The sequence below is a fragment of the Lonchura striata genome, chromosome 8 (assembly GCF_050655825.1).
Source record: "Lonchura striata isolate lonStrDom1 chromosome 8, ASM5065582v1, whole genome shotgun sequence".
Lineage (NCBI taxonomy): Eukaryota > Metazoa > Chordata > Aves > Passeriformes > Estrildidae > Lonchura > Lonchura striata.
Genome location: NC_140710.1, coordinates 17861822 through 17875003, shown reverse-complemented (window position 1 = coordinate 17875003; position 13182 = coordinate 17861822). Strand labels below are relative to the sequence as shown.

Below are 13182 nucleotides of genomic sequence, written 5' to 3'. Positions count from 1 at the left end.
CTGCCTATGTAATCATGCCATGACTTTCCCTTAGGGAAACCTGGTAAAATTATGTTCCATTACATTTGTAAAATACTACCCATTAAAAGCAGGAATAAAACTTTTATGTTCATGTGAAACAAAGCACAAAAGATTCTCCACCCTTTAACTTGTATCAATTTTGATATGAAAGAAGCATTTTCCAGGCAAGAAGGGAATCTGAATTTGACTTCGCTATTACATGCTTTTGGCTTTGATTGTTTGATAGTTAAACCTCTTTCCAAAATTTTGTGGTTTTATTCCGTATTTTAACATTATGAAACAAAATAGAAGAAAATCAGTTCATCTGCCTTGAAGATAACAGACAATTTTGGAACAAATTTTCTTGGAGACTTCTTATTTGTTATTGTCTATGCCACAGAAGAGAACAACAATTTCTACTGTACTATTCAAGATCTTTTGCTGCTGGTCAATTCATTGTTTTAATTTGTTGATGCTCTGGCAAACTTTCAAGTATGTCATGGGATAATTTTAAAAATGAAGCATTCATTTAGAAGTCACACAGTGGAGATATATATACAGAGCTTCAATTTAAACCATTATTGCATAACATCCTTTTCCTTTTATAATAATCTATTAAATGCTTTCAAGTATGGAGAAGGAATAGCAACCTGTAGATCTGAATGGAGCCCAGATGACCTATAAAATACATCCTGCCTCACTGCCTGACTAGTTCCAGCTCTCATCTCTAATGGTTGCTATTGTTATTCTACCATTCAGACAACCACACACATCAATTATACATTCTTCTGGGTCACAAATCCATTTTCTCAGGCAACATTTTTGTCTTAATGCATGACGCTTCCTTTTCAACCTGTGACCAAAGTTGAAGGTCTCAATATTAAAAAGATATTTTTTTCTTAAACTGTGTTGATAATAGGAAAAACAGCTTCGTGGAAATCAGAAGCTGCAGCTTTTTGAACTATTTAGAAGAGTGTGTTTAGGCCATATATTGTCTCTTTATTACAGCAAATGTATTAGGCAGTACTTTGTGCTTTAGGTGAACATTTTTTCTTTTGTTCTATTGGTGCCTGGCAGCACAGATATAATTAAATGTCCCCTGCCTTCTCTATTTTATGACACTTACAATTCAGTCATCTTAATTGGACTTTTCCCAAGCATATAAATGGCTGGCTCAAGAAACAAAACTTTTCTCAGCAAAGCAAACTGAAAACCTTTCACAGTATATTATCTCAGCAACTTCTTTGGAGTCTTTTGCCGTTTGCCTTCTTAAAAGTGATTATGATGACAAAAGCTTCAGATAACTATCTGAAATAAGTCTAAGACAGGTCCCCAAATTAATTTTTTTTTTGCATATCATATTCTCACAAACAAACCACTCATTATTTCCAAAGGGGCAAAGTAATTTCAATTTCATGGTTGACAAAATAAATAGGAGAGGGTAGCACACCACTTCCAAGGGTTTCTTGCACATCATGTACATTCTTAAAACTCAAAGTGAGAAATTCAGGGTAAGAGTACTGAAGCCTCCTCAGCAAGATGTGAAGGCCAGGCCTCAGCTTTGTCCAGCCACAGGAACCAGCAGCACCCCAGCAGCAGCAGGGCCTCACCAGCAGTCCCAGGGGCTGGAGGAACACACCCAACCCACCACCACTCACTGGAGTGCAGAGCATCTGCCTCAAGGACGTTGCTTCTAGCCACGGGATGCTGACACCAGAGATGCCATCACATCAACCCAACAGGTACAAGACCAAGTCAGTGGAACAACCCCTGCAGAAAATGGTTGTATTTTCATCATTTCCAAGCTCTAGTCTCAGCAGCTTTCTCAGCACAGAGCCAGTTTTGCTGGCTACAAGATTAGGCTCCTCTCCTGTAGGCACATTGGGCACTATAACAAAATCATGGTATTTTGAAGTCATGCAAAATGACCTACTGAGAATGGATATTTGAGATAGACAGTGAACCTTGTAGCTGAATAAGTAACTCCACAACCAAGGAAAGCATCAATTCAGTAGCAGACACAAGCACCTCTAACAAACCAGAACAGATATGCAGATGACTACAGAGAAACAAAAATTGCTTCATTTGTATACAGACAAACACACATAAACGTTCATGTTCATATAAATGCACATTCAAGCACATACACACCAGCAGGCACAAACCTAAACAGAACCCTGCTAGCTGGCTTTTTGCCTACTGTTTCCTCCATCCATGAGCTGCTTTCTCAGGATAGTGCTGCAGTCAGAGGCTTGTGCATAATCATACCAGTCTGATTCTGAAGCATTCTCCTCATATACTCAGACCCTGCTACCATCCTCATTAGGCAAGTCCAGCTTAATTGCCCTATTAAAAGCATTTCTTCCCTTTGGAGACCTATGGCCAGGGGTGTGGCATCATCAGGCAAATCCTTTAAAAAGTATTTTCATGTTTTCTTCATTCTTTCTGGTGCATAAGTCAGGGCAGGGGAATAACTTCTGAATCTGTCTTAAAAAACTTTTCAAGCCTACATAGAGGCATGGGATGAGTTATCTTAACTCACTTGTCTTCTTGTCCTGGTTTCTGCTTCCCCTGGATCAGCCAAAGAAGTCACATCTCTCTAAGGATATCAACACAGGGAGTTTGCAAGGGGTTTTACTCCATGTTCAAACATGTACTGTTTTCGAGATAAGCCAGTGTTCAGCATTCAGGATCCGCATGTTCTGCAAAATTCAAGAAAGAGTCTTCAGGTGCTAGGGAACATGAAAGGATGATAATGGAGCCCATCTCAGACACTTTATAACTCTATCATGAAGACTATATGAATTACTAGTCTCTCATCCATGTCACCCACTCTATGGTTTAACTCATCCCACATCAAGATCATTTTTAAAGAAAACCCTTGGTTTACCCTGGTGAGGAGAGAGGCAGCCTTACAGGAGAGCTGAAGTTGAAGGGATGGCCAAAGCTCTGCAAGCCTGCATTTCACATGGTCACAGACTTTGGGCCTTTAAAGCAGCCAGTGGGAACCATTTAGCTGAATCCTGTTCAGATCTAGTAAAACTGACAGATAAATATTATTTCAACATACAGGTTTTTGGTTGGCTGGTTGATTTGTTTGTTTGCGGAGGCAAGGGGGTGTGCTAGGTTTAACTTTATTATAACTAAGCCTATATAAATGCAAATACTGTTTTCATAGATATAATTTCATAAAGCAAAACTACCCACAATCTTTAGCAGTGAAATTCAAGTGGCAACTGTGACAAGTAAAGAAAAATGAATGCAGTTAACTTCAGCCATTCCTGCTCATCTGAAAGCTTGTGTCAGTTCCTAAATAAGCTTTTCATTTTCCCTATTCAGTCTGCTGATCTTTGTTGATTTACAGCATGAATGAGCATGGCACATAGCAACTTGTAGAGTATATTTTTCCTAAATAATAAAACATTTATTGCAGACCCATCAAGCCTGCCAGTAGCCTTGAATTATTATTGCAATGAAGTACCATGTTAACAACTCATTTACATTGTTGCAGAATACTCTGGGTTAATACCATATGTAATTTAATCCCATTCAGGAGACAGGACTCCCTAAAACATATCTAGAACTGATAAATTACAGTTTGATGATACTTTTCTAATCAACTGTTTTTCAAGATGAAGTTGCCTTCATCAAGTCCATCCCACCCCTCACTTTCCCTGCTGAGCAATGGCAGCTGAGCAAACCATTTCCACATGGTGTTCTCAGCAAGCTCCAGCCTCAGGCTCTTCCTCTGTCAAAACAAGAAGAAAGTATATTTAGTGGAGAGCTGCAAAGATCTTATTGCTTTGGGAAGAAAATGATGTGTTGGGCAGAATGAGGTCTGTATTTTGGTGGCTCTGGAAGGGTCTGACCTATAGCTTCATCACTGGCCTGGGGTGGGTACCAGCCTCTAGCTGAGGAAGCACAGGAGCTCTGGCTGCTGCTGTGTGCTCGGCAGGAGCCCCCGAGGGCAGGGCAGTGCCCAACACTGCCACTCACCTCAGCTGCAGGGACCCGGAGACAACAGACACCACAGAAAGATGCTTCTGCCAGAGCACACAGACGTTTTGGATGCTATAATAACAATAATGATGATAATAATAATCATAAAAAGTTATTAACAAATAAAAAAAATCCCCTAGGAATTACATAGTTCTCCATGTACCCATCAGAAATTATCTTTTTAGTCAGAGATTAGAATCAGTGTAACATTTCTTTCCAACAGAATCCCCTTGGCATGGAGTGTACACTGCAAAACCCACCTTCACATGAGTGTCCTGCAACTTTACAGCAAATGCCCCAAGGCCACAGCGAGGCCAGAGTCAACACAACAGAGGGAAGGACATGATGTCCAGCACACAGGGACATGCTGTGACTGCCTCTGGAGAAGGTGGCACGCCGTTAGAGACAGCACAAGGCTCAACACCTCACGATGTCTCAGCAGCTCCCTGCTGCTCTGCCACAGTCCCAGTGCTGCCGACACAGCTGCAGCACCGTGCCCAGGCTGGCACAGTGTGCTCAGAGCAGGCGTAGCCACCCTGAGTCTGGTGGGCATGGACTCCTGGGAGTATGCTGTGTGATCTCCTATGTCACAGGGTACCCAAGTTATGACCACTTTTGCATTTTAAAACTCTTGTTTTGGCAGATACTCGCAATCAAACAAGTGACTGTTCCCGGTGTTTTGTGGGCTCATGATTTATTTGTAAGACCCCCAAAATAATTTTTCAACAGTTTTGTTTCTAGTTCCTAACACTTAGTTCTGCTATTTATGAGAAAGACATTCTTTCCTGAATATAATTTAATTTGCATCCAGTAAATCCAAATTCTACTTTTGCATAATCTTCCATGTCTATCTAATAAGCTGGGAGAGATAACATCACTAACTTCTTTAACTCTCTTGGGTACAGAGTACCCAAAATTTCACCAAATTTTGACCAAGTCCTGTCTAACAAATACTTTTTACCACATCATCAGGTACCCAGTCCATTCCTGAGATAATTCATTAATAATTTGATTTCCTTAGTTCTTTTTTTAAAGACATTTCAAGTGAGCTTCTTAGCATGCTAAAGTTCTCTGTCATTTTCTAGGTCCCTGAAACTGCTTATAGTAGAGGGCAGTATTTTAGTTCTTCTCTATTAATTTTGTTTGCAAAAACATTTGGTTTAGTTGGGTTTTTCTTTCCCTAGTACTCCAGGTGGAATATTGACTTGAATAACTTGAAAGAGCCTCCTACTTCAGTTCCATTTCAGTCTCCTTCCAAGGGCTGACTCTTATCCAGCAATATGCACTATTTCTCCTGAAACTGAGCAAGCCAGAGCCTCTGTCCTACCACCACCAGGTGCCTCATTTAACCCAACGCCAGGAGCCAGGTATGCCAGGCACAGGCAGCACTTCCAGCACACACGTACCTGCTCTCCTAACAGGCATTGGTGACAGAGAGGCCACCAGAAAGCAGAAGCCACGTGGCAAAAAAACCTGCTAAATCTGTCCCATTTGTTAGAAAAATATTCCTGCATGCGAAATCACATTGCTCTTATTCAGCTAAAGTTGCATGGCTGAAAAATACAACCATAAACCCCACATCCTACAACCTAATGGTATTAAATAATGGTAATCTAACATCATTTTAATACCTCTTTTACATGAATATGCTTACTCTGCTTTATTTCAAATAAATTACCTAGTTTTTTTTTTTTTTAACTGTAAGGCACAAATAAGTGAGCATTATTGTTTGCTGGTTGACTAGATAAGGAGTTAAACATCTAGAGGTGAAGTGGAGGACAATTAATGTACTACCCTGCTTAATTATCACACAATGCCCACTTCTCAGGGAATTAGAGCTATTATGATCTACTCCTACGAATAAATGAGAATTTTAGCTCTCAGAGGGTAATGCAATAGTTTTGGAAATAATCTTTTTATGAGATTGTGGTTTTATCAGTATGTTTCAGAGTCAGTATAAACACTTTGTGTCATAGGAGAACAACTTCGGATAGGCTTGTAATTTTAATTTCTGTACCCATATTCTTTTAGTTCACTTTTCCTATGCTCCTATTCTATAAAACAAAGGAAAAATTAATTTGCTTCCATATATTGTTTCACAAAACATTATCATAATAGTAATATTCAACTAAAAATACAAATGATGATTTAAGCAATACAAATTATGTATAAATTGATTTCCAATATAACTAAACATCCAGCAAAAGCAGCCCTGATGATGCTCAGTGATATCCATACACTGGAGGGTAACTCAATCACAGCTTCAAAGACAAAGAAAGAAGAAAGGACATTTCTTTCAGAATTTCACATGATGTTGTAAGACATTTGTCTTTATTCAATTTTATATAGTGATATTCTTTATGGGACATTTCGTCTCAAATTCTTTGGCTCTTTATCAACAGAACTGCTGAGTTACTCAAAAGCTGCCCAGTTTCAGAGTTTCATATTCAACTTCCCAGCAGACAGAACAAACCTAAACAGACATAAGTTTGAAAGCAGCTTGACCACAAAAGAAAGCTTTAGGAGACCCAAATAGTGGACCATATGTGATATCAAATGGGCAAGCCATTAGCATCAGCTGTGAACATATTGTACCAACTGGGAATGAAAATAAAACATTCAACTACCAACTGTTATAATCTGTAAATAGTCAAACCAATTCCTCTGGGTTCCAAAAATATATGAATAGGGTGACTCATTGGGGCCCCATTGTCCTGTTCATAGGTAATGCAGCAGATCTGCTCCTAGGGAAAAAAAAAAAGAAAAAAAAAAAAAAAAAAACCAAACCAAAACAAAAAAACACACAAAAAAAAAAAAAACCACAACAACCAGAAACTGTGGTTAGTGAGATCTGATACTAGCAACAGTCTTTGTATATTAAAAGACTCTTGGGGTTTTTGAAACTATATCTAAGGATTTCACATTAGGGATAACAAAATAAAGAATTCTTTTGAAGCTACTTTTCTCTGTACAATGTGAAACATTAAAAAAGATATATCCCCATTGCAAATTATGTTGAGAAACTGGCAGAATACTAGAAAATTTATAGAGGGCACCAAACTACTGAGAATTCATTGTACAGCTGGCAAGTGCACTCTTACCTACTAGTTGCTTCACATTTAATAATACATGTTATGAACAGATGGATAGAATGTCAATAAGGCTCTCTGTATCATCAGTGGTAATGAAATAGTGGACTTTGAATGCTTAATAGCACAGAAAACAAAAAGCCTAGAGGAAATTTGTCAATGTCGTGCATGCAATACTTCAGCAGTGCTTTAACACTGTTAGTGTGAGGCCATATGTTTCTTCTAACAGGATCTACTGGAGCTGGGTGCCAAAAAAAGTTTGACACATTTTTTTTAACTCCTACAACACGTTAAGAGCAAATACCCTGTGAATCAGTCAAGCAGAGTAGTCAGCAGAAGTGCAATATCATTACTCTGTTTTACTCCTTTTCTCAATGAAAAGAAGTTATGGGAAACTTATTTGTAAACATTGTTCTTTATACCTGTTTCAGAAATACATTTGAAAGTAATCTATTTGCAATTAAATATATAAATAAAGACACTAATGTGTTAGCAATAGATCTCATTGTCAAGAACTGAAGAACATGTGAATTTAGAAAATACTGCAAGGGATGAAGAAAATATATATAACAGCACCTAGACATCAGACACATAGAAAGGAATAAAATAAAAAATTCTCTTTGGCAAATAATTTTAGTCAAAACTCAGCTAAAATATCCAGTAAAAATGTCTTGGAATAGTCAGAATGAGGATAGCAGCAAGTGGCCATTCTGAGATGCAGACCTGGGAATATGTGGGAATGAGCCCACCAGGCTTTCTCAGAAAAATGCATGGACAAAGAGCAGCCTGGCAGGTAGTAGCACCTACAAAGGCTACAAGGGCACCTGGAGCGGTGTTTCCAACCTGAACACTTTTCAGGGAAGCTGTCCCCAGTATTTCAGGAAGTGTTAGAGAGCTGTGGCAGGTAAACCTCTGTGAAACACCGAGATCCCAAGTTCCACAGTACAGCTGGAATCCTAAGCATGTGAAGTCAGCAGAAATCAATGCCAGTTTAACTATTGATTCTAGGAGAACAATTAAACAAGCACTGAATCCCTAACAGTCTGAAAACTCCTCAGGAAAGGCTCAAGTACTTTGAGCAGAAAACCAATACTTTCTGCCTTGTGACTCACTCCTAAGTGACCAAACTCCCCATCCATGCCCTCCTTCCCCACACTGTCTCCTCAAAACTTTCCTGGGCTGCTCCAGTGCTACCCAGTCATGATGCCCCGAGGTGCACGCCATGCTTGTCAGCCAGGACACCCAAAAGTGTCCCTTTGATTTCAGAGCCACCACACAAGGCCACTGTGGGATGAGATCTCTACCACCACTGACTTCAGCTGTGCAAACATTCCTTGTGTTCAAAATTGGAGAAATTTGACAGACAAACAGCATTTCCTTAGAAAACAAGCTAGAAATGACAGCCAAAAGCTGTGTAAGCCATTTCAATTTCTTCCCCTTCCGTGCAAGCCAGAACACTCATAACTAATAAAAACAAAAAAAAGTTGCATTAAAAAGAAAGCAAATTTTTCCAGCTGCCTGCAGTTTTTGCTCTGTATAGCACCAGTATCCACCAGCATGCAGCAGGAGACTGAATTGCTTCCTTGCAGAGGGGAAGGATGTGCAGAGAAACAAAACCTATTTCTCAGTGCCAGGAATGCATTGGCTTGCCTGTGCTCTGAGCTGGCACAGGCTGGATCCCTTCCTGCAACCCTGAACCATGCAAACACAGGACTAGTAATCCTCCTGAAAACTTGTTATGGCTCTATGCATTTCCCTTCATGAACATATTTCAATTTCTTCTGAATAAGGAGCTAAAATTCAACCCAGGACTTCCAAATCAGACCTCGAACTTAAGGAGAGCATCACCCTCCTTTCTCTTGCCTTCTGTTTCCTGGGAGGTATTCTGAGTTCTGACCTCAACAGTTGCACCTAACAAGAAAAAAGTGAATTTTGTGCAAGCTGCAGAAGTACAAAGACTAAGCAGTATGCAGGTTTTCTGTGAAGCAGAGCAGCAAGAGGTGAGAAATTCAGAACCAAGTAGCAGTTGGGGATCCTCACAACGACGAGAAGAGCTGTGCATCAAGAATTAGAAAGAAAGCAAAGGGACTTATCTCAAATCACTGATGAAAATAGGCTGCTTATCAGACTTCTCATTCAGAATCTCCTGTGTTCTTTGGACCCTGAGAAAGAGGACATGAAGAAAATGCTGTGGTGAGCATCTGACTGCTGTGTGGTTTGAAGGTAAATGTAGTTCTCGGCTTAGAAGGTCTTAGGTGGGTTTTTCAAAACCAAAAAGATACTGATAAACTGAAAAAAGGTTCTTAAGGGGAAAAAAAAAAGTATTAATATTTAACATGTGTAAAAGGTATCAAGGAAAAAGGACATAACTAGAAATAATGGAAAGAAAAAGCTTAAGCTCAATGGAGTATTGGGAAAGTCTTCCTGACAGCGAGATGTATTAGCCTGTGAAATAATCTCCCAAGGAGAGATATGGAAGCTTTCACTTGGGATTTTAAAAACTAAAGTTGACGTAACACAAAAAAAATTTTCTCAATGAAATAATTCTACAGTGGCAAAAAAGCAGGCAGGATGATCTATTATGTCTTTTCTAAGTTTCTTCAGTCTTTGATGATTTAGGAACATATCTTGAGCAGCCAAAGATTATCAGAAAGGAGCTTCTTCAATTAATATGATGAACAACAAGATTACAAAGGTGATCACTGTGGAAGCCTATTATAAAGCATCTCTCTAAATACTAAAAAGGAGATGCTTTTCAGACAATGGAAGTTTTACCCAAGACCTGACAAATATAACCTCAATCCACCAGCTTTCAAATGCATGCTTAGTTTTAAGTATGCCCTTGTTTCCCATTAATTTAAAGAAACACAAACGCATGTCTGAAATGAACTTAAATAGGCTTCCCAAGAGTCTTTGAAAAATTTCATACTCTCTACACACACCTGGGAAATGCTATCAGTAAGCAGATTTAAGCAAACAATACTATTTGGTACAGATGTATATTAACACCTTTCAAGTCTCCACTGACCTATTCTGCATGCCCATCTGAACCTGTTCTGCCTTATCATACAGTGGCCTATCATTACCAATATCAATATGTGTTTCATTCACTACTCCAATATCACTGACAAATACTTAAATAGAGCCATGGAAATAATGAATTGCTGAGTTACTGGTTCAGAATAAAAATAAAGAAAAAGTGATTCGTAAATATAACCTAAAATAATTTTTTCAGCTTTGTCTTGCCAACAACTTATTAAACACTTGGATATAAAGTAGTTGTAAACTGTTTCCTCTAGGAACATTACTGAGGTTAAATCAGGGCTGATTTAGAAGGAACTCGCAATTTATATGCTTTAAATAACAACACACTATTTGTATATATTAAAAAAATCCATCCTCTATATCCATGGACTGCAATATACAGCTTAAGAATAGAGGTATCAAATATCTTTTCACCCAGAAATCTGCATTTGCAAATATTAAGTGACTCTACAGCAAGGTGTCCCTCACTCTCTCAGTCATATTTTAAGTCCTTCGCCCACTTCCACCAGGACTTTATTCTAAAATAACTCCCCAGTTTGACAGAAACACAAAACATCTTCAATGTCAATCACAGGAGTTTCTTGTAAGGAGAGAGACTGGGGAGGAGGAGAAGAATTAGCTCATGGTCTACTCTCCTACCCATCCCACTGTTCCTTGGGCAGCCGAGTACCCAACCACCCGACAGGGGCCACTGCTCCCCTTCCTCACTCCACCTGGACCCTTCCTACTTTTTCTCCTCACACCCTTTTATTTTTCCCTCTTATTATAAGACTTTTCACAAGCATTATTACTATTATTGTCTGAGTTTTACAGCTGGCACCTCATCCCCTGCTGCACTAAATCAACACTTGTGAAAGCAGCAGCCTTCGAGTGACTGAGTAGAGCTGCTGCTTGCAGAAGTGTCAATTTGGTGCAGCAGGGGATGGGGTCGCAGCTGCCAGAGAAGAGAGGCCCTATTTTATGCCTCAAAATGATAAAAATGTCAGAGGGGAGGGAAATCTGTACAAAATATAAAAAGGATGTAGAACAAAGAAAAGAGGGGGAAAGGATTCAAAAGAATGAAGAAAGAGGAAAATGACACTGCACAATGGAACAAAATAATTGCTGAATAAGAGACAGGATTTTTGTAAGTAGGCACTTTCAAGTCAAAACAAAGTCATATACATATCATAAAATAGAAACCTGATGATGGTACCCTTCTGCTTTGGTGGGGGGAATCTCTGACTCATTAAACTGAAATTATTGTCTTAACTACATCTGTGATAAGCTAGGATATGCTTCCAAGCACAAATACTGGGCATAAAAAGATTATTTCACAGAGGGCTTGATTTCAAGTGGAAATTGAAAGTGGTAGACTGAGAACCCTGCATTCAGAAATTTCAGTCAGCAAAAGTGAATAGAAATTCCATGTTCTGGAGAAAACTTGGGCACCTCTAAATCTACCACTGTTTAGAGGGTCCTATTTGAAAGTAACTGCCTGTAATTTAAAGGAAATTAAACCTGCTTAAAGGAAAGTAAACCAAAAGAAAGTACAGATCAAAAAGAAGTCACAATTTTTGCTTTACATGCTTATAAATAGGTGAATCTAATGCGTATTTCAAATACTAATATCAATAATGTTTTGCTTTAAAGGATTTCCTTTGTTTCTTCTAACCTTTCTCTGGGAGCTACTGCTTTACTCTCTATTTATTTTCCAGTGTGTACTCGTAGTAAGGGAAAATAAATGGGCTACACAGCTTAAACACTGCTAAGAAAAAGGAAAAAAAAAGCAAGTAAGGGCATAATTTATCTATTTCCACAGAAAAGTGAATCCACCTCCCCTGCATTGCTGTTATGCTTTGACAGACCATGGCATCCCAAGTGGAGCAGAGAGGATTCCTCAAAAAGCAGTGCTCTGCTGCACAATTGCCTTGTTCAAGGCTCACAGCCCTCTCAGCTGCATGTTATAATTTGCAGATTTTTTTGCACTCGTGAATATTGAAAGTTGCTGCTGAGTCAGCCCTGGATACAGAGAAGGCCTGGAAGAGCAGAGGTCCCATTTTTCCTCAGCGGTTTATTGAGAACCACAACCAGCTCAGCTTAGTTAAAATTCTGTGCTCAGAAATTCATCCTGCTCCCTTTTAAGGCAATAGCAAAGCTCACTTTAGTCTCCAAAATTTGCCTCTGTAGGTCATCTTATATATATTAAAAAAGAACAGCACAGATACATATAAAGAATGAAGAATATAATTTCTGTAACTGGTCTTGGAATACATTAGTCATTTTTCAAAGACTTTTTGGAAGGAGCATATTTGCAGGACAGATTTCAAATGTGGTCTCAAAACTCAAACACTTTATCACAAGAATTCATTACTCCCCTTATGTCCACTTCATTTTGCAAAGTAAATTGTACAGCCCTTCAGCTCCTATCACTATTCTGTTGCCCATCTGGCAGTCATCACTCTTTATTGATACTCATGTTTGAGTCCATGCTTCATGCTCATAAATCTTGAAAAGATACAACTATTCCTTTCTTCACAATTTGTCAAATTTAAACACAAATATTAAAAAAAGGCCACAAAACCCTCCAGCCTCCAACTATATCAATATTGGAGTCAATATTCAAGAAGGACTACTAGCTTAGGTATGTGGCATTGTTTTTCTCTAGTGGTTAGACTAACAATACAAATAGCAGACTAATTATTAAATAAAAACCTCCTTTGTTCAGTTGATAGAGCCATTAGGTGCTAAAAAAGCCACGTTTAGGTTCTAGCAAGACTAACACTGTGTCATCTCGCTATATTATATCAACATATTGATCTGTCAGCCTAATTGTATAGCATTCTTGAGGCTTGTTCTAACCTTACACAAAAAGGCCTCACAGATCAAGCAGAGCTGTTAAGTTGGTTACAGCTCAGCCTATATAAAACATACGATGTGCAAAAACAAGAGCAAAAGATGCACATTAGGCAATTCATCAATTCAAATACTTCTCTAAACCTATTCCTTGCAGCAATACCAATGTAATTGAAAATTTCTTCACGAACAGAGGTAGAACAGTGACATTAAG

The 13182-nt window shown here is 38.8% G+C and overlaps 1 protein-coding gene across 1 annotated transcript in view; it reads right to left on the bottom strand.

Moving 5' to 3' along the window:
* Positions 1-13182, bottom strand: part of LOC116183123 (uncharacterized) — a 196296-nt gene that overhangs the window by 46435 nt on the left and 136679 nt on the right. Inside the window, exon 7 of the mRNA XM_085586534.1 lies at positions 2543-6743. The gene's annotated coding sequence lies outside the window, so the exon portion shown is untranslated. The remainder of the gene's footprint in view (positions 1-2542; positions 6744-13182) is intronic.